Consider the following 20,167-nt stretch of genomic DNA (forward strand, 5'->3'; position numbering starts at 1 on the left):
TTTTTTTTTTTTTTTTTTTTTTTTTTTTTTTTGGTCATGGTGTCTTATCCCAGCAATAGAAAAGTAGCTGAGACACTCTGCAAACAGTTGATACACTGTAATTGTTTGGGGGATAACAACAAGAAAAAGGTTGTGTATGCTCACAACTGATCCTTTTTTGCTTATGAATATATTTGACGTGAGGCTGGTTATACCCATTGATGAAGACCCTCAGGGATTTGAGTGGCATAGTATATATCTTTAATCCCTTGCTCCCTAAATATTTGCTAAAAACTCAGTTGCTCTTTTTTTTAATATTTTTTTAAATTTTATGTATATGTGTGTTTTGCCTCCATGTATGTCTGTGTACCATGTGCAAGCAGTGCCCAAGAAATCCAAAGAAAGGGGTCAGGCCCCTGGAACTAGAGTTACAGATAGTTTGAACCACATACAGATGCTGAGCACAGAGCAGCAAATGCTCTTAACCACTGAGCCATCTCTCCAAGTGCTCTGATACATGCTAGTACATATTGTTAAGGCCTCACCCTTGCCACCTTGTCAAAGGGTGAAGTGAGTGGAATGGTATGCAATGTGGCCTGTTTAATGCATGCATGCACAGAGCCTATCTAACACATGCATATGTGGTGTGGCCTGTCTAGTACATGCCTGTGCAGTGTGGCCTGTCTAATGCATGCATATGTGGTGTGGTCTGGGCTGTCTGATGCATGCATGCTCAGGGCCTGTCCCACACAGGTGTGGTGTAGTCTGTCTAATGCATGCATGTGCAGTGTGGCCTGTCTAATGCATGCATGTGCAGTGTGGCCAGTCTAATGCATGCATATGTTGTGTGGCCTGTCTAATGCAGACATGTGCAATATGGCCTGTCTAATGTATGCATGCACAGGGCTTGTCTAACATATGCATATGTGGTGTGGTCTGTCTAAAGCATGTATGATCAGGGCCTAACACATGCATGTGTGGTGTGGCCTGTCTAATGTATCTATATGTGGTGTGGTGTGATCTGACTAATGAACACATGTGCAGTGTGGCCTGTCTAATACATACATAGACAGTGTGGCCTGTCTAATGTAGGACCATGAAAGGCAGCCTGGTTTCTGGTCAAACACAGGCTAGAAACTGCCAGAGACCCCAGGTGATCCTAAGGGACACCATACATTTCGCCATGCTCCCAGACTCCAGGCTCCAGACACAAGGCTGAAGCCCTCCATGGATTTGTGTCCTTTATTTATGTAGGGCAAAGCCCCTACTATCCCCTCCACAGGTAGAGGGAGTGACTACAGGCCACAGAACCTCAAGACAGATCTCCATATTAATGAGGTATCTAAAGACCAGAGGGGCATAGCCAATTAAGCATTCCTTCCTGGATCCTCCTCCTTACAAAAGGTATTTAACCTCAGGCCTGCCATGAGAAAACTGGGGTACAGTTTCTCATCCCCTTTCCACCATGACAATAAACATCTTAAGACTGCAGACTGTTCTCTTTCATCGGGATCCGCTGTGGGGAACAGTGGAGCAGGCTTTCATCTGCAGAGCCTCTGTTTAATCTCCTGCAGAAGATCTCTGCATTCTCAGCCACAGAGACCACCAACCCAAGCAAGCTGACCCCTGAAACAAGCCAAGAACTCTTATCCCCACGGGACACAGCTGGAGCTTCTCTTGTTTCTCTCCCCTTCGGCTGTGGACCAATTCAGCCCATGGCTCCCATAGCCCCATGTGGGTGCCCAAGAGCCTGAGAACCAGCTAGCTCGGGCTCCCCCAGTACCTCAGACTGCACTCCTCACCCCTGGAGCAGTATCCCTTGGCTTCCCATAGCCCAATGCCCACCTGGCACTTGCATGGAGACAGTGCAGTCAAACTTCCTGCGCCTTTGTCTCCCTGAGTGGCCCTAGCCACATGGTGAGAAGGACACAGGACCCACACTTTAACACAACAACTGGTCCAGGACACACCTTAACCCAACAGAATAATGCATGCATATGTGGTATGGCCTGTTTAATGCACGAATACACAGTATAGCCTGTGAAACACATGCATACATGGGTGGTACGGCTTGTCTAGTTGCATGTGTACTGCCAGAGCTCTGGTTGCACCTCAGAGAGATGGCAGAATTCACATTCTGGCCTCTACTCCCTGCATTTTGCTGTGGTTTTTTTTTTCTCTTGAAGTTTATCAGTACAAGAAATAAGTGCCAGATTTTCAATCAGATGAAGAGATTAAAGAATGAGTTACTTATGAGGCCCCATGTCCTCTGACCAGTAAAGTGGCATATTCCATTGGCTTCACTGAGGAAACAATTTTCAGTGGTTTTTTTTTTTCTGTAAACAGTAAGGGAAAAATCTTAATTTACAAAATTAAAATATTGTTTAATTTGTCCTATCAGCTCAGTGATGAGAGATTAAATTTTAGATAAAGAAAATATAATAGATATATAGGAGGACATAATTATTTGATGGCAAGTTGTTAGGTGTTTATGAAAACCTTCTCTCTGAGATCCAGAGAGTCTATAGATCTGTCATACTTCATATATCTAAAATGAAATCACATTTAGAATGAGTATCTTTTAAATCCCATTATTAAAAATGATATTGTCACTATAACATATATGAATTTCTCTTTTGAATTCAGGCAGGTATCTAAACCACTATTGTAAAAGTACTTGCTTTAATTATGTAGCTTGGCAAATACCTGTCAGAAATATGATAAAGTATGCCATTGATTGATGGACAAAGGTTTCATAGATTTCGGCATATAGCAAGGGCTGCCATGAGTTATCCATCCATGTATTTGAATTCTCAGGTACATATGGAGGAGGAGTACTGGTTTCTCTTGTCAGTTCTCCCTTGGTGCTGACACAAAGTGAACCTGTGCACCATGACCTTCTCACCTACAGTGTACAGATACCCACCTCTGCCATTCTATTCCACAGGTGTCCTGTTACATCTTCTCTCCCTGTGGGCTTGTCTTACTGTCTCCCATCACAGATAAGACAGATCAGTCTGACGTAGCTTCATCCTTTAAGGTCTGTTAGGCTGTGTCTGCTAAGTACTGGTCCCATATTAGTTTTGAAGTCTTTGGCTAGTCTGCATTCTGCCAGATCTGGCCAAGACTATGTTCTTACCTGATGCTGGAAGAATTTTCTAAGATATTGATTTGTTCATGTTATTCTTTAAAATATTACACTGTTTCTTCTGAACATAGTCTCCAGATACTTTTGCCTCCTTAGCATGGCAGACAGAGTCTTTAGAGATGAGACTCCTGATGGTTGATGACCTGCTTTTCTACACTTTCCTGGGTTCTAGCTATGCGACCAGGGTGCCCAGATGTGGGCTGAGACTTTGTGTAAGCCATCCTTGCATCCGGCTACTAATTTCTGCTTTACTTTTCAGTGTCTCCTTTCTCTGAGAAGCTATCCTGACTGTCCAGCACAGTCTGCCTTTAGGGCCCTCTGCTCCCATCCCCATAATGTTAACAGCTTCAAGAGCTCCTCATACTGTAGACGTCTCCTTGCCTTGCTTCTGTCGGACTATGAGTTCCTTGATGACATTGTCTTAATAGCTACTTCCCAGTATCCAGCATTAAATCTGCTCTGTAGTAACCAAATATCTGTGGCCTTGAGAAAATTCAGTGTTCTGTCTGTCTAATTGTCTTCATTCAAATAGCAAACCTTTTCTCATAGAGTTTTGGAAAATAAAAGAACTACTACATACAGAATATCAACTTAATGCTCAGCACACAAGTACACCTCTCTGTCTTGCAGTTTTATAGTCCATCCAAAGGATGTGCACAGGACACTCATTGAATGTGTATAGAGCCCTATTGAATTTAAAAAGGTATTTAACAAATTAAGAGAAAGTTTAGAAAGATTTTAGACTATGTGGTCATTGTAGTTGTTGTAATTCTCCACCCCAGGAGAATTGGGTAATCTTTTAAACATTAAAAATGATATTTATATTAACAAGATGAACTACAAAAATTAGACCTTTTATTTGTGAGGAGAAATTTAGGATTGTTAAGGTATATGCCAGGTAAAGGGAAAGATATTCAGCGTTCATGTATTGAGCGGAGCAATCTGTCTTCAGTTAATTGGTAACTCCACACCTCATTTAATAGTCTTCAAAGCTTTGTCTTTCTGAAAAAACTGAAAATATTAAGAGTATTCTCCATATTCTCTTCATATTTAATATGTCATATGGGCAGAGACATTCACAGTCTTTTTGTGCTGAGCTATCTTTTCAAGAAAATTTGTGATATGAATATCTATGAAAGCAAGAGATAGTACTTCCCTGCAAACAGAGTAGGCTTGTCTATTGCCTGACAAGATAAGGATATTGTCTCCTTGCAGAGGAAGTCTGTGTTAAGGACAACACAAGATCCCTGTACTCTGTTGCTGTGATGCAAACCTACGGCAATCATGATATCCACCAGCCTTTCTCCAACACCACTGGAATTTGAGCATCAAGCAGAAGATACGGCACACTAAACATGTGCGGACAGTCTGGGGGTGTCTTTCTCTAGCACCCATGAAGATGAACAGGTCAATATGTTAACTTGGGCTTGGAGAGATGCCTCAGTGGTTAGGAGTACTGGTTAGATTCCCAGAGCCCTTGTAACAACCAAGAACTATCTAACTCCTGTTCCAGGGATCCGGTGCCCTCTTTGGTCTCTGAGGGCACCAGGCAGGCATACGATCAACAGACATACATGCAGGCAAAACACCTGCAATTCATAGCATACAAAAAGTAAAAAAATTACAAGTGTGTTGGCTTGACAGTTTGATGAAATCTGAGGTTTCTTTCAATTCTTCACAGAATTCAGGAAATCCCTACTTGTAAATGCCATTTAACATACTGAATTATAAGGGTGAACAATTAGAGTGAGCACAATGCTTATTCGAAAAACTGAATACAAAGAGGCCAGCTATTGCCGCCAAGAAAGACAAAATTGTTTGCTGATTTAACTTTTCTTTCTCCTTTAAGATGACAAATGTACCTCTTCAATATATCTGATGCCTTTCATCTCACACTCTCTACAACTTTACCTTTCTTAGAATTTAGCATTTCTGGGCTTTTCTATTGACATGTTAAGCTGGATTTCCCCCCCAGGATTTATATGTAGAATGTGGTTGTTTAAATGTTTGCATTAAATAAGCAAGACAGTTTCATTCAGGCTCTTTCCCTTGAGAAAGCTCTTCCTAGCTCTCTTTCTGTGTCAGTATGCCCTGCCCCCTCTTACTAGACCTAAATATATCATAGTCATTTTGCTGTGTACTCATTGCAAGGAAAACCACATTGCAGGGTTAAATGCATTAAAGGGAAAGATAGAGGGCCATTAAAAATGATTACGGAATGTTGTCTTAGTGCCATGAGCTACTGTTCAGGCAGTAATGGACTTTGGGGAAATGAAAGATCATTAAAAAATAGTATTAATGTCCAGTTGTAATTTTAACAAACTACTCTCATGGCACAGTGTTCTATTTTTCACAAACTTCTAAATCACTCAGGCTGCTTGAAGTCCTTTTGGGAAGGAATTGCTATAAAAATAACACACAGTCAACAGAGCATGCTCAGAACCAAAGCTCTTTGGGATACTAGATATTGAGCAGGTTTTGATAAAATGAGACAACGTCTTCTGAAATAAGAGTAATGCTTCATATGCAGGGATCTTGAGCTTTGAGTCAGTGTTCTCCCCACTAATTACATATATGTACACATGATTGAGAGGATACTAGTGACAACTACAATGTCTTTCTGTTTTTATAACTGTGAACCCCCTAAAATCATGGTGAGCAGCAGATAGAATTACTCTATGGCTCTTCACAGCCACTTTGGGTTTTATAACTACGACTTAGTATCTAGTACATGAATGACTGCAGTATACTCTCCAGCTGAGGGCTTCTCTGCCTCAGTGCCTGGCCCCTGAGGTAATATCTGGCTTCACTGGCCATGCATGTGTCCCCAGTGCTCTCTGGGACCTTATGCAAGCAGAGATATGCTCTGTGTGTCTTGTGACTTGCTTCTTTTACTCGGTTGCATCTAGCTGCAGTTTATTTTTGTTGCCTTGTAAACTAGTGTTATATGACTCTTCAACAGATCATCTATCCGGTCACTGTAGATGTTAGCTTAAGTTTTATTGTCTTCTTTGCTTGTGAATACAGGACTAAGTATACACACGCATACACACACACATACACACACACTTACACATGCACATACATACACAGCCTCTTTGTTGTTCAGAAAACTTTTTCTATAAATGAACATTTAGTGCATAATATAGGCTTTGCAGAGTATATTGGTCTCTGCTATCTGTTCTATTTAAAAAATTATAAAATAACTCTTAGCTTGGAGGCCATAGTTTCTTGGAACTGTTCTCAGATAACACCCAAGAGGAGAAATGTTTATCGTCAGTTACTGACCCAGGCCATTCTGACATGAAATGGGAATGTTTTCAGTGAGATTAAGCCTACGTGTCCTCCCTCCGACAGTGTGAGAGAGGTCCCATCATGCATCATCCATATCACAACTGGATATTACCATAGATTTCATTTGCTAGAGTATTGCATAAAAGGTTGCAACTTCTCATACACCTAGTTTGTACTTCCCCAGCTGTGAGGTAGAGCAGTCTGTGCTCATTTGTTCCTCTTAGATTCAATCAAAGTCGTCTAAGTTTTGTTTGGTGTGGGTGCATATATGTGTGTAAAGAGACTCTTGCACTGTTACTGTTTGTCTCAAAACAAAAAAAAAATTATTCTCTCTTGCTATTTATGAGCTGTTTTTTAATTCTTCATTGGGGGCAGGGTTTCTCCCCTCCCACCCCACAAACATACAAAATACTAGATTTCTTATCTAGAATGCCTAGGACTAGAATAATTTCAGAGTTTTGTCGATGTTAGAATATCTGCATAAACCTTACTAGCTAAGCATTCACAGTCTTAAATTTCAAAGTCTTAAATGCTTCAAAATGCAAAAAAAAAATAGAAAATAATTTTTTTAAAAAAATTAGCATCAAATTAGTTCTCATCAAGTTTCAGATTTGGGGACATTTTGGACTTTGGACTTTTGGGTTGGAGTTTTCCAGCCTATAGTAACTTTGTGGGTTACAATGCTTTCTGAAGCTTTGCTTGTTAAGAGTTTAGACCAGTGCTTTCTAAAGTTACCACACAAAGCCTCATAGCTTTAGTTCAACCGAGCAGAGTCTTAGCGTGTGACGGCCCCTCCCACTCAGGACTGAGGACAGTAAACTTGACCTTGAGCATCTAGGAGACTTTTTACCTTGCTTATTCAAAGTTTTGTGGGATTTTTCTCTCATGTTTAAATGTATATTGTTCATCTTAAACTGATGTTTACATTTGATATGAAGTATGATTGAGAAATTACATTTTATTAACCGTTTTTAATGGCACTCAGGCATTGCATATGGATTCCAGGGTAAGCTGAAATTAAATAATAAGTGACCATGTGGCTGAGATGAACATTTAAACACAAGGGCACATTTTTCCTTTTTCTACAATAAGAGCAAGAACTAGCATGAGGCCTGAGCTCTTTTACCATAGTCCTATTTCAAAAAAGCAAAGCAAGTGCCTCTTCTTTTACATCACTATCTCTACCTTCTGATCTAGAGTATGCTTTCATTATTAATTAGACCAAAATTTGGTTATTAGCCATTGTATGTTAGCCATAGTAAAAATATGATATGCTTGCTAAAGCAATTAGCGTTGTATATGAAAAGATCACAGAGCCCTACCACCAAAAATCAAACAAACAAAACGCTTGCCTGCTACAATGTAAGCTATAGCATTCAACAACTTCACATCTTGACTGTGAAACACAGTGTAGTTGACTGGATTGACAACTCGGTTCTGTATCTAGAACACTCACTGGGACCAAACAAGCCTTCAGCTTACTTAGCGTTATTCTCTTAGTTCTAAGGCAACTGACTGGAGCTGTGGGCAGACCTCAGCTCTGGCAGCATGCCCCATGTGTCCTTTGACAGAAAAAACACATAGTCTCCTGTGTGGTGGACAGTTCTCAGTAAAGACAGGACAGGAATGGGCTAGTGTTTCCCCGAGTGGTGTCCTGGGGAAGGTGTGGTGTTTGAACTCTCTTGTTGACTACAGAATGGCCTCCTGTAGTAATGGCTGTCCCTCATAGAGCATAGTGCAAATTTTCAATGCTGTGATGTGACTGTCAGCTAGTTAGTCTGTACTACTTGTCACTTACTGGTACATACTCTTTTTTGGAGACTTTTGGATTGGCTGTGAGTCAAGCTGGTGACAGAGCTTAATTCTCCTAAGTCTTCAGAACAGCCTGATAGTACTTACTGTGTAGTTCACTGAGTACTGTACCATGCAGTTTCCTTCTGTTCACCCAGCAACGAGGTAATAGCTGCATGAAGAAATATTGTAGTGAATTTAGTGTCTAGCCCAGGAAACTGCCATTTGCTTCTAATTGCTATGTGGAGCATGAAATCAGAGCCCCAAGTTCCTCAGAACTTCTGCAAGAGAAGGCCCCATAGCCGTCCAGCTGTCTCAGAGAGCGTACAGTCTCTCAAGTGCCTTCTCAGTGGCAGCTACACTCATTGCCCTTTACATATCTTATGTGAGTCTATTACCTTTAACTTAATTTCTTAAGAGCAATCCATTTGTGTTAATCGGCAGGACCTTACATCAATGTATGTTACAGAGACATCTATTCATTATTATCGAATGCTTTTGCTACTAATGTCAGCTAGAATGCACATTAAGACCTTAGTGGCACTTTAGTAATGCCACTTCACATGTGCACCCTGCAAGTAGGTCACTGGGGAGAAGGCATAATCTGATAAGATGTAAGTCCTAGGTAGCTGCTTCTTACTAAACAGAAAAGAAAGCTTCTCTCAAATAATTACCAAAGTATGAAAAGAGCTAAAACATTTGAGTTCTTGGTAGTAATTATGAAATATCACTCACACAGAAAAGGTCTCTTTCTTCTTTCTAAACAAAAGTGAACATCTCTATTTTCTTTGAAAAAATATTTAAAACATATTACTTAAAAACCCTTCAAGTCTTTGATAACCATTCTAAATTGATTTCATGTAACCTTCTGCTACTATTTGATAAAACTTTTTCAGTGTAGCAAATGCAATTTCCTTGTTTAATGACACTTCTAAGTTTAGCCTCAATACAAAGGGAAGTATTTTCTCTGCCTCCAGAAAGATGCCATAGACATACTATCCTCTGTTCCTCTAATTCCAACTAAAACTCAATGTATTGTATATGAATCAAATGTAAGAATCTAAAGATGATGGGGAATCAAGACAAACCACCTGTGGACCCTGAGCAAACAATCCAATGATATGTTACCTTGGTTTCCCTCTACCTCACATACCCCAGATTTGGAGTAGAAAACATTATTGTGAAAAGAAGAAGAAGAAGAAGAAGAAGAAGAAGAAGAAGAAGAAGAAGAAGAAGAAGAAGAAGAAGAAGCACCAACACAGACTAATTAGCAAGCGAGCACAGAGCAACACCAGTAAAAAATAAAGTCTGTTTTCTGAAGTTAAAGTACCAGAAATGGAATGGCCTTGAAAGAAAACTCTTAATCAACGGTTCTACACTCAAAGGAACTATTCTATAGAAATGCATGGCTCCATTCTGACACACTCACTGATGGAAAGCAGTAGATGTCCACTCCTGCTAGGCTGCAGTTCCCTAGCCTTCCTTATCGGGCAGTGTCACAGACAAAAGCAGTCCTTTCAGGTCGATGCTAACAAAAACCTGCATTCCCAGCTCCATACGAGTAAAGAGCATCGAGAGGCCTGGATGGCCCACTTCCAATAGTGTGAGCCTTTTTCTTCTCCCATTGGAGTAGAGTCATAAAGACATCACACAAGAAGCAATGGGCGACTCCTTCAAGCCAGGAAAGTATGAATGGAGACCAAATAGAGACCCAGAGTCTCCCTCCTGTCAGGCCTTCAGAGGAAGTCCTCCCCCCAGACATCAGCAGAGTTATACCAGGGAGTACTAACAATACCTTTCCTCCCCTGATTCGCCCCAGCTTCCCTAGCTGGAATTGATATCAGAAGAATGCAAGTGATCCAGCAATTTCTAACATATTTACCAAACATCCACATTCTGATGAAAAACAAGACAAAGAACAAAACCAAATAACAAAGCCAAACCCTGTTACACCAGGAACAAGGCAGCTAGCAACCTCTGTGAGGGGAGAAGGGTCAAGTCAGTAGAGGCCAACACTGGATGACAGCTGTGAGAGCTGGAAGCTAAAGACATTCGAGCGCCATCTTTGAAATGCCTCAGTGAACAACCACGAACCAGGAGCTACAAATGTGAACACTGAAACCCTAACAAACAAGTAGGAAATACAATGAAGATCTAGTGCAGTGCCCTCCTGGAATGGAAAAGTATAGTAACCAGTAGGAAGACCTCAGTGGATTCGCTGCAGAGCCGAACGGAGGGGACACGACAAAGAGTCAGTGAACTGGAAGTTAGAACCATAGAAATTATTCAGTCTGAACAATGGAGAGAAAGTAGACTGAAGAATAAAATAACAGAACCCCAGGAAGGTTAAGAGTATTCGAAAAATCTAACATTGTATCTTTGGAGCACCCTAAGAATAGGAAAAGACAGGGGACTGAAACAGATCTGAATAAGAAACTGAAACCTACAAAATCTGACCAGAAATTATAAATCTACAGACATAAGAAATGCTATGTAGTTGCCTGTATAATTCTTTTTATAAAAGATGCACATGCCGTGATCCTAAAACTGTGAATGCATTATTGTTTATGATAAAAGGACTTTGCAGGGGTGATTGGGGATTTTTGAGATTAAAAAAAAAAACCTTCTCTTATCTAATTGAATCCAATATACTAGCAAGAGTTTTTATAAGAAAGAGATAGAAAGGGCACTGGGATGCAAGCTCACCAGTCAAGATCTGCAAGGTACATTAGAAGCTGGGGAGTCCTAGAAGATGGCTCCTCCTTTGGACTTCTAGGTGGAGTGCATAACTTCTCACCACTGGATCTGAAAAGACAATAAATTCAAGACATTATAAGGTATGAAATTTGTGAAAATTTGTTACAGCCACAGTATAGAGCTAATCTACTGAGTTGTCCTCAAACAAAAGAAACCCGTACCAAGACTCATCATGCTAGTGAACACTAACAGCAAGGAGACGAGGCTTGACATTGGAAGGGCATGGGGTGGCTGCAGTTTGAAAGGCAGTGGGCTACTCACCAGGAACTACACAGGCCAAAAGGAATGGACACTTCCATGTTTTAGGTGCTGTCTCCCCAGAATCCTGTTTCCCATGAAAAAGACCCTTTAGGAGGGAAAGGAAATCAAGGTACCTCAGTGAAAGAAATTGATCACCACTAGATCTCCTTAAGGAATTTGCTAAAGGAAATTCCCTAAAAAGATATAATAATCTTGTCAGATCAAGAAATTTTAAAAAATGCAGTGAATATAAATATGGCTGAAGACTATAGAATTTCCAAAGGTTTTGTTGTTGCTCTGGTTGAAACAGGGTTTCCCCATGTAGCCCTGGCTGTCCTAGAACTCATGTAGACCAGGCTGAAACTCACAGAGATCCATCTGCCTCTGCCTCCTGAGGACTTCCCTAAGTTTTATATAAGAGTGAGACATGCAAATTTATACTTGTCCAATGTGGTTCTAAACATATGTAGAAGAAGTATACGTATGTATGTATGTATGTATGTATGTATGTATATGAAGCATATACACATGGATAACAGGACAAAGAAGAATAAAGATTTTGTCACTCAAAGTTCTAGTGATAAAAAGCCATGGACCATGATACATACTGTACACGTGCACATGTACATATGACAGCACCCACTACACTTATACAAGGATGGACACTTAAAATCACTGTAGACAAATCAAAATGGAATTCTAAACAACTGTCAAGTTACTCATCTCAGAAGGTTTAAGAAAACAGAACCCACAGAAATGGTAAAAGGGTGAATGCTTTCTTCTTGAGGCCGGGAAGAGGGCAAGGGTGTACAGTCTTATGACTTCTACCCAGTGTAATACAATAGACTGTAATAACTGCAATACAACAAGGGAAAGAAATAGCATACAGAAAGACATAGACAAAATCAGTCACCTTTACAGATAATGATCTCGGCAGGAAAGTCATGGTGAATCTGCAAAATAATTCCTGGAAACAGTGATCAAGGTCAGAGGCTCATAGGACCTAAGAGAAATACAGAGAAATCAGTAGTGCTCTCTTTGTATTAGAAGTGAATACACAGAGCAGGCAGTAGTGGCACATGCCTTTGATCCCAGCACCCAGGAGTCAGAGGCAGGCAGATCTCTGTGAGTTCAAGGCCAACCTGGTCTATAGAGCAAGTTCCAGCACCAGCCCAGTCTACACAGAGAAACCCTGTCTCAAAAAATAAGTAAATACATAAATATAAACTAACATTTTGAAAGTGGACCTTAATGTAAGCTATGATTTGAGGCAATAATTGTATGTCAGCATATATTATTAATTGTGCTGATGAATACTTGTGAGGTCGGATTTTTATTAGATGGAGACTATATTGGGAGAAAGACATGCATATATAGGAATTCTCTATGTTCCATTGAATTTACTGCAAACCTACAACTGTGCTCAAAAGTTAATTCATAAAGGGAGAATATTAAAACAGAAAAAATGAAAAAAATATTGGGTGTAATCTCAGAAGAGCTTGTGCATTGAAACTTGGGTGCTGATGAAGCAGGGAGCCACTGTGGGTGAGAAGGCCTGTGTGCTGATGAAGCAGGCTGCCATCATGGATGAGAAGACTCCATGTAGTGAAGATGCTGTTTCTTCCAAAGTTGGTGTGCTGGCTTAACACAGTTTTCCTCAAAAATCTCAGCAAGAGCTTTTTGTAGACCTAGGAAAAATTATACTAAAATTTATATAGTAAGACCAGGACTAGAATAGCTGCAACAATTGTGAAAGAGCAGAAAGAAAGAAGGAAGAGCACCAGTGGAACTAGGTAGAAAATGCAGACTTGATTCATACAAGGTACTCATCACTCACCCGAGGTTTAGACAGACACAAAAGCACTTATGGGAAAGAATACAGAAGAGGAAATATTGATAAATACTGTAAAAGCTGCCTTGCAGAAACCCTTCTTAGGGGTTTGGAAAGGCAAGCTACAGAGTGGAAGAGAATAATTGTAAAGCCCATTTGCAAAACAAAGAGCTAAGAAAACTCAGTATGAGCCACACAACAGAGAATACTGCTGGGAGAACGATGCTCATGCTCACACATGTGTGGCCCAGAGGTGTAACTCACCTCGTATGCTTCATGGTCTGGGTTCTATTCCTTGTACCACACAACAAAAGGGCACCGTGGGAAAGATGAAATGGGCCAAAGAAATAGACATTTTATTAAAAGGGGTGTACAGGTCCTCAAGCATATTTTGTTGACCCATTAAATGTTAGTAAAGTATTATTTTTTTACTTATATTGGTAGCATGTATTTAAGCATTGTATGGTGTAATAGAAACTCCAGATTTCTAACTTCTCTTAGGAAGAATTAGACAATCCACTCCCAAAATGCTTCCCTAAATCATAGATGTCTAAGGGTTGCTCTTCCATGGAAGGCTTGCTGCTCCTCACTGTTCTCTACCGTGTGGAGACACTGTCCCCATGTGGGTCTGGTAACATCATGAGACATCTTTTCTTGAAGCAGGGGGAAGTTTGTACTCACCTCACCACCAACTCCTAGACCTGGGAAGACAGGCCTGGTGTCCTTCACTCTTGGGTGGTATTCGTTGGCCACATCAGCACCTGATTCATGATTGTCACATAATTCATGACTGTCACACCTTCTGGGACTGTGTTCTGTTTCCCTGTCACCTGATTAAATAGGGTTCCTTTTTCAATGTTTGCGACCTAGCTAATGTCTTTAGTGGAAGCGCCATCGCTTTCATTTTTGTTGTAGCATGTGGTTCACATTTCTTTCTTCTAGTAGCTTTTATGTCCTCCCATCATTTTTATCCTCCAACTTTTATGCCTATATTCTTTCTGGTCCTAGACTACTTAAAGATTTTGTCAGCTATTATTAGCAAATTTATAGTTGTTAAACTTAGGACCCCATAACCTCAGACAGGCTGAAATCACTAGTCGCTCTATTGAAGCTACTTGCTAAAAGGAGACAGGACTCAGCATCTAGATTTGTCTCCTTCCCCGTTTGGGAGGCTGTCTTCTTCATTGTTACAATGCCTGTAACCTTTCTTGTTAAAGATTTTCTAGTGGTTTCTCTGGGGTTTCAACAGAAGGTTGTGGGTTGATTTTAGTCCATGTCTTACATGATTTGGTTCATGTAAGAGGAAATGTTTCCTCAGTGTCTGATTTTCTAATGGGCCATTTCAGTTTCACAGGGCAGAGCCTCCCACCCTACTCTTGCTGGTCTCTCTTCTTAGGGGACCCAAATTAGAAAGACTCTCCTGGGTGTCATTAACTCAGTCTAAATGGGTTAACACAAAGGAAATGGAAGTTAAGAATGTTACAGAAGGAATTTACCATGGTGGCCATGATTAATAAGCTATTCTCATTGAGAGACTTAGCCGCATTTAGCACATTTTGTTGCAAAGTAAACATCCAGAAGTAAAGCCATTGTGTTAAATATTGATCTCCCAAGAAACTCGGTATTTTCTAACCACAGAGGTACTGTAAGCTATAGTATGGTTAGAAAGGCTGTTTGTCTGATCGAGGAGTAGATGATGGAACTAAAAAGAAAGTGGACAGGTAGTACAGGATGGAAGGATGGCGAAGATTCCATGACAGTAGTCGTCTTCCAGGCTACCTAGAGAAGTGGCTTCCATGTTCTATTTGGCTTTTATACTAACATTGCTGTGGAGCCAAAGTAAGAACGGAGGGCTAAGGATTTAGTTCAGTAGGAGAACACTTGTCTCACGTGGTTAAGATCTTGGATTCCACTCCTAGTCCTATGACAGGTACTAGGATGAGGTGGCCATTAGAGATAGTTCGGAGGTTAGGACAGCTTGCTGCTCTTGCAAAGGACTGGAGTCTAGTTCCCAACACCCACACTGAGTGACTCACAACTGCCTAGCTCCAGCTCCAGAGGATCCAACACTGTCTTCTGGACTCTCTGGACACCTGCATACAGAGATGCAAGGAAGGGAAGGGAAGGGGAGGAAGGAAGGAGAAAGGAGGGAAGGAGAAAGAGCATCCTCATAAAGGTAGTTTGCCAAGGTGAGGCTAATCCTTAGCACTCTGGATATGCTGATCTCCCCAAATGTGGGAAAGTCCACTGCATAATTTAGGGTAGTGGGGGGTGCTGCTTCTCTATTATTAAGAAAAGAAAGAAATATTTAGCAAAGAAAGGGAATTTACATAAAGAAAAGTAGAAAGAGGAAGAGATGGAAGAACAAGAACAAAAGGGCTACCTGAGATCAAAGCTCCGCCATCTGGCTGCTAATTTGTGTGATTGCTGTTGGAAAGAGAGGTTCCAGTGACCTTACTTAGCGCCTTCTTAGCCTTCTGCTGCTCATGGCAGAGCCCCAGCATCTGTAAGAAAGAGCATAAAGGAGTGGGTGAAAGGTGGCGAAATGGAGGCCATTTTTGCTGTGGACCTATAAGGGTGCTCTAGGTTTTACTGTACCAGCCATGTTTGTATTGTGATAATGCCTGCTTCACACAGCTTAGGGGAAGAAGGATGTGTTTGGGCTCACAGTTCCATGTGTTTCAGACCACCATGGCAGAACAGCTCAGGGAATGGTGTCAGGGGCGTAGGCAGAGGCTGCTCACAGCTTAGCACACAGAAAGCAGAGAGCAAGGAGAAGCCAGGGGGACATATAACCAGACATATAACCATCAAAGGCTTGCCCTTAGTGGCCTTTCTGACAGCTAGGCCCCATCTCCAAAAGGCCCCACACCTCTCAAAGCAGCACCATCCATGGACCCAGTGTCCAGAAGCACGTAGGGGAGGACTGTAGATTCCAGTCAGAATAGCTGCAGGGTAGAAGCTGAGGAGGACCGTCACAGAGCAGGAATGTGAAGTGCTTATTTCCTTTACCTTTCTGGTCTCTTTTTCCACTTTCTCTGCTGCTTCATTGGGTGAGGATAGGAAAGATGGCAAAGGCCCTTCTATGCTCTTCACCTTCTCTGCCTCCTCTCAGGTTGAAGGAGCATGGATGGGGAGGTGTGCTTGTAGATCTGTGGATGTGTATACATGTGTGTGGTTTCATGTGTGTGTGTTTGTGCATGTATTTCGTATGAACATGTGTGTGTTTTCTGTGGAGATGTGTGTGGAGGTGGGTGCTCTTGTAAGCAGCAGTAATTTTGGATCCTGGAGAGGATGTGGAGAGGTTGACAGAGGATGTTGGAAGCACCAGAAGATAAAGTGATGAGGAGGCAGATCAGAAGATTCCACAGTTGGTTTGAAATGCTCTGTAGTCAAGAGACCTGGTTTTTATTTTTGTACACACAAAATATTAGACCTTAGACTCTGACTGAAGAGGGCAGAAAGACTGGTTTGAACTGGGTAGGTGGGGAATAGTGGAGACCAGTCTAGGAAGAAGTGACAGGTTGGTTCCATCCAGCGCAAGAGCCTCAACCACAAGGGAGTCAGGTGAGCCAGGGACCCCACAGCACTTTCCGGAGAGCAATGGCTTTCTCCTGGTTTATTTAGGAAGCTCTAGAACATGGATCAGTTCATGGATCAATTGATCCCCTTCTAGTGATTCTTAATACTTTACTTCCAGCAACATTTTAATATTCTTCCTATGTCCTGAGCTACCGATTGAACTACTCTCGTGGCTTTTAAGCCTGCCTCCTTCAGCACAACACCGTTGTATCCAACGTGGGCCTTTCTGGTTCATAAATTGGTTGATAAAATGTTAGTTACAGACAAAAATACAATCTCTTCACACCTGGAAAAGTTAATGTTTTTTCCAGAAAAGGAACCATATGATGGGAGGGGACCATTGCTATTCGCATGTGAGTGAGGCGGATGTCTGCCAGACAGACTGGTGAAGGGCCTGCCCGGCCCTTTCAGCCTCTGAAAATAGTAGTGGTGCAACATTGATGTAATCTGAATATTATTGAATAGCCTTTACATTCTGGCTACTTTCACAGCTGAAATCTAGGGGAAAATAACCATAATCAAGTTCTCCTACTTAGAAATTAATGTTTCCAAGCCTGTCTTAGGAAATATATAATAACTGCACTGGTAGGGTATGGGAGGAGCTGCCTTAGAAGATGCCTCAGAAAACTTACAGATCAGAGGCAACTCAAACAGGGTTCTGGGACCATCAGTGATTCTGAGCTTATTTGCAGCACACATCCTTGCAGCTTTGACAGTTTGGTGGGGCTCTAGGATGCCAAGGCAAAGCCTTGTGTACGCTGTGACTCTTAAGCTTATCATAAAGAATGAAGTCAGAGAAGAACAGTGGTCAGGGCTGTGTCACTGGACCAGAGCTATGAAGAAATCGGGACATTTTCAGCTCACTCCTCAAAGCAGGGTGTCCAGTCTCACATGCTATCCCTGTCCTCACCGCTTCCCCCATCCCCCCGGGCAGCATGTGGTGAACAAGCCTGCTCCTGAGCAGTGAGCTTCTCTACGTCATCCTCAGCATCTTGGAAATGTATTTAGGGCATTGGAAGAATACGAACATCAGGTAGAGAGGTGGCTCAGTTGTTAAGAACATGCACTATTCTTGCAGAGAACCTGAGTTCAACTCCCAGCATCCAGGTCAGGCAGTGTACAACTGCCTGTAACTGCTGCTCCAGGAAATGCTATGCCCTCGTCTAAATTCCCTAGGCACCAGCACTCACATGTACACAACCTGCATGCACATGTACACACATGTAATTAAATCTTTAGAGAAAGAATACAGACCCTTGACAAGCAAACACAAGCAGCCTGGCATGCTTCTTGGTATGGCACGGAGAATTGCTTATTCACATTTTAAATCCTAACATCCCATAGTAGGGTCATGTGAAGAAAAGTGTTGTAGAGCGAGCCAAAGGCTGTAAAACACTGGAATCTAGATGTTGGAGTCCCACAGAAGGACAGGTTACTAGTCCCTCAGCCTGTTGGGCCCGAAGCCTCCTCACTTGTAAAATAAAGTAGTTGAACTGGACAGGCCTTGAGTCTAGGTTTCCTAGACTAACATGTATAGGAGTAACTTGGGTGTCCTGTAAAACTGCAGATTCTGACAGTGGGTGTGGCCTGTGGCCTGCAGTTTGTTTTCCTGGAGAGGGGTCCTGAGCAATGGTGATCCTGCTGGTCCACAGATCTCTCAACATTTCGTTAGTTCTGTTGATCCCTGTGCACTAGTGTCTGTTAATTAGATGGTTCTGTGACATTCCAGGAAAGACTGGGGGCTCTCACCAAATGTGCCTCCCATGGAATCAACAGTCCTCATTCTTCATAATTATTTCTATCAGACACGCTTTAATGTGTAATTATCCATAGCAGTTTCACATGCACACCAGAAAGCATTGATAGATTTCCCAGCTTACCAGACTTGACAACAGAAGACAGAAATATATAGAGAGACAGTAATAAATACTAAATTATGGTATATGCCCATTCAGACATTGGGTACATTAAAATAAAACAGGTATATAGTTAGATGGGCCTTGTATTCATATATCTTTTCTTCCTTTTAATCTCTGGGAAACCAAAAAGATTACTCTATATTTTTGACATAAAAACAAGATTTCTGTTTCTTTCTTCCTGGTGAGAGCTGGGAGTGGAAAGGTCAGTTTCTGAGCTGCTTTTGTTGTTGATTGGTTGATTCTGGCCTCCCTGACTTCAAAAGAAATATTTCATCAGCCCCAAATCCTAACCCGGTGACTGACTGTGCAGGTGCTTCAGCTTGACTTGGTGTCCCAACCCTGAGTGCACCCTCACAGGTTCATTAAATGACTCTCAGTGCTTCCTGTTCAGGACTTTGACCCATCTATCACCCTTGTGAATCAGTGTGGGAAGGACTGGACATCACTATCTCTGAATCATAGGATAGTGGGCAATACCGAGAGGGAAGCCAGCGAGTCCAAAGACTTTTGGTCATTACATCAGAGGAAGGCTAGGCTTGGTGTTCCTTCTTCTGTACCTGTACAAATGTCTGCTGACCTAGCCTGAGGGCTTGGCCTCCTTGGTGGAGGATGGGATCAAGGGAACAGCAGTAGGCAGCACTGACTCCTGAAGGCAGAGCTGGATCTACTCCTGAGGGCCATCCAGGCAATTTGCTGGAGACAAGATCTGAAACCAATAGTGGTAAGCCATGTGTCTATTAAAACTGTACCCTGGTTAGCAGAGAGATGCTAGGATGACTCAGGAAACTCATTTATCCTAATTCAGCAAGAACTGAATTATCATAGGTCTGTCCTATCCACTCAAGGGTTTCCCAACCAAATACTAATAGTGAAATTAGAGACCCTTCATTTAACCTTCCATGACTCTTGTGAGCACATATGATATTTAGTAATGATCATGTGTACATACACTGGAATAGAGCCATGCAGAGGAAACAACACATGCCATGCCCTCAGCATACAGACAAGTGTCTGTGGGCAGAGTCACAGTGAAATCTGATCCACTGGTTTGAAACTTGACCCTACCCTTAGCAGGCTGCATCAATTCACCTTTCGGACAGCAGCTCCCTATCCCACCTGCAGGGTGATGGTGCCATGGCTCCCAGGCAGTGCTGTGTGCACTGTCTGAGGCACAGATGGGCGGAGTCATGTAGCATGGTGTCTGAAAACCTGATCACAGTCAGCAACCATGAGAAACCTGATTATGTGACAGCCCCTGAAATTGTGCCTCGAGGGAAAAAATAGAAGGAAAGACTCCACATTTGTGTTTTTCTCTTGCTTTGTATGCAGGTCTTTGTGCGCGAGGTTGTGCCTGGGTTAATAAAATGTCCCGCTGCTTATTAGAAATAAAGCCGCTGTGGGGACAAAGCCTCCATTAGTTAGGCCCAGTCTCATTCGTTCTGTATTGTCACATGCAGCTGTTGTTTCCCTGGTAAATACATATATATACATAAAACTAACAATAAAGTGTGAAGACAGCTACTCATATTAGTTAGGCTCAGTCTCACTCGTTCTGTATTGTCACGTGAAGCTGTTGTTTCCCTGGTGAATACATATATATACATAAAACTAACAACAAAGTGTGAA

The 20,167-nt window shown here is 41.8% G+C and overlaps 1 protein-coding gene across 4 annotated transcripts in view; it reads left to right on the plus strand.

Annotated features, from left to right (window-relative positions):
- Window positions 1-20,167, plus strand: part of Pag1 (phosphoprotein membrane anchor with glycosphingolipid microdomains 1) — a 137,592-nt gene that overhangs the window by 24,819 nt on the left and 92,606 nt on the right. The gene's annotated exons all lie outside the window — the stretch shown is intronic.

The sequence above is a fragment of the Grammomys surdaster genome, unplaced genomic scaffold, assembly GCF_004785775.1.
Source record: "Grammomys surdaster isolate TR1022 unplaced genomic scaffold, NIH_TR_1.0 63, whole genome shotgun sequence".
Classification (NCBI taxonomy): domain Eukaryota; kingdom Metazoa; phylum Chordata; class Mammalia; order Rodentia; family Muridae; genus Grammomys; species Grammomys surdaster.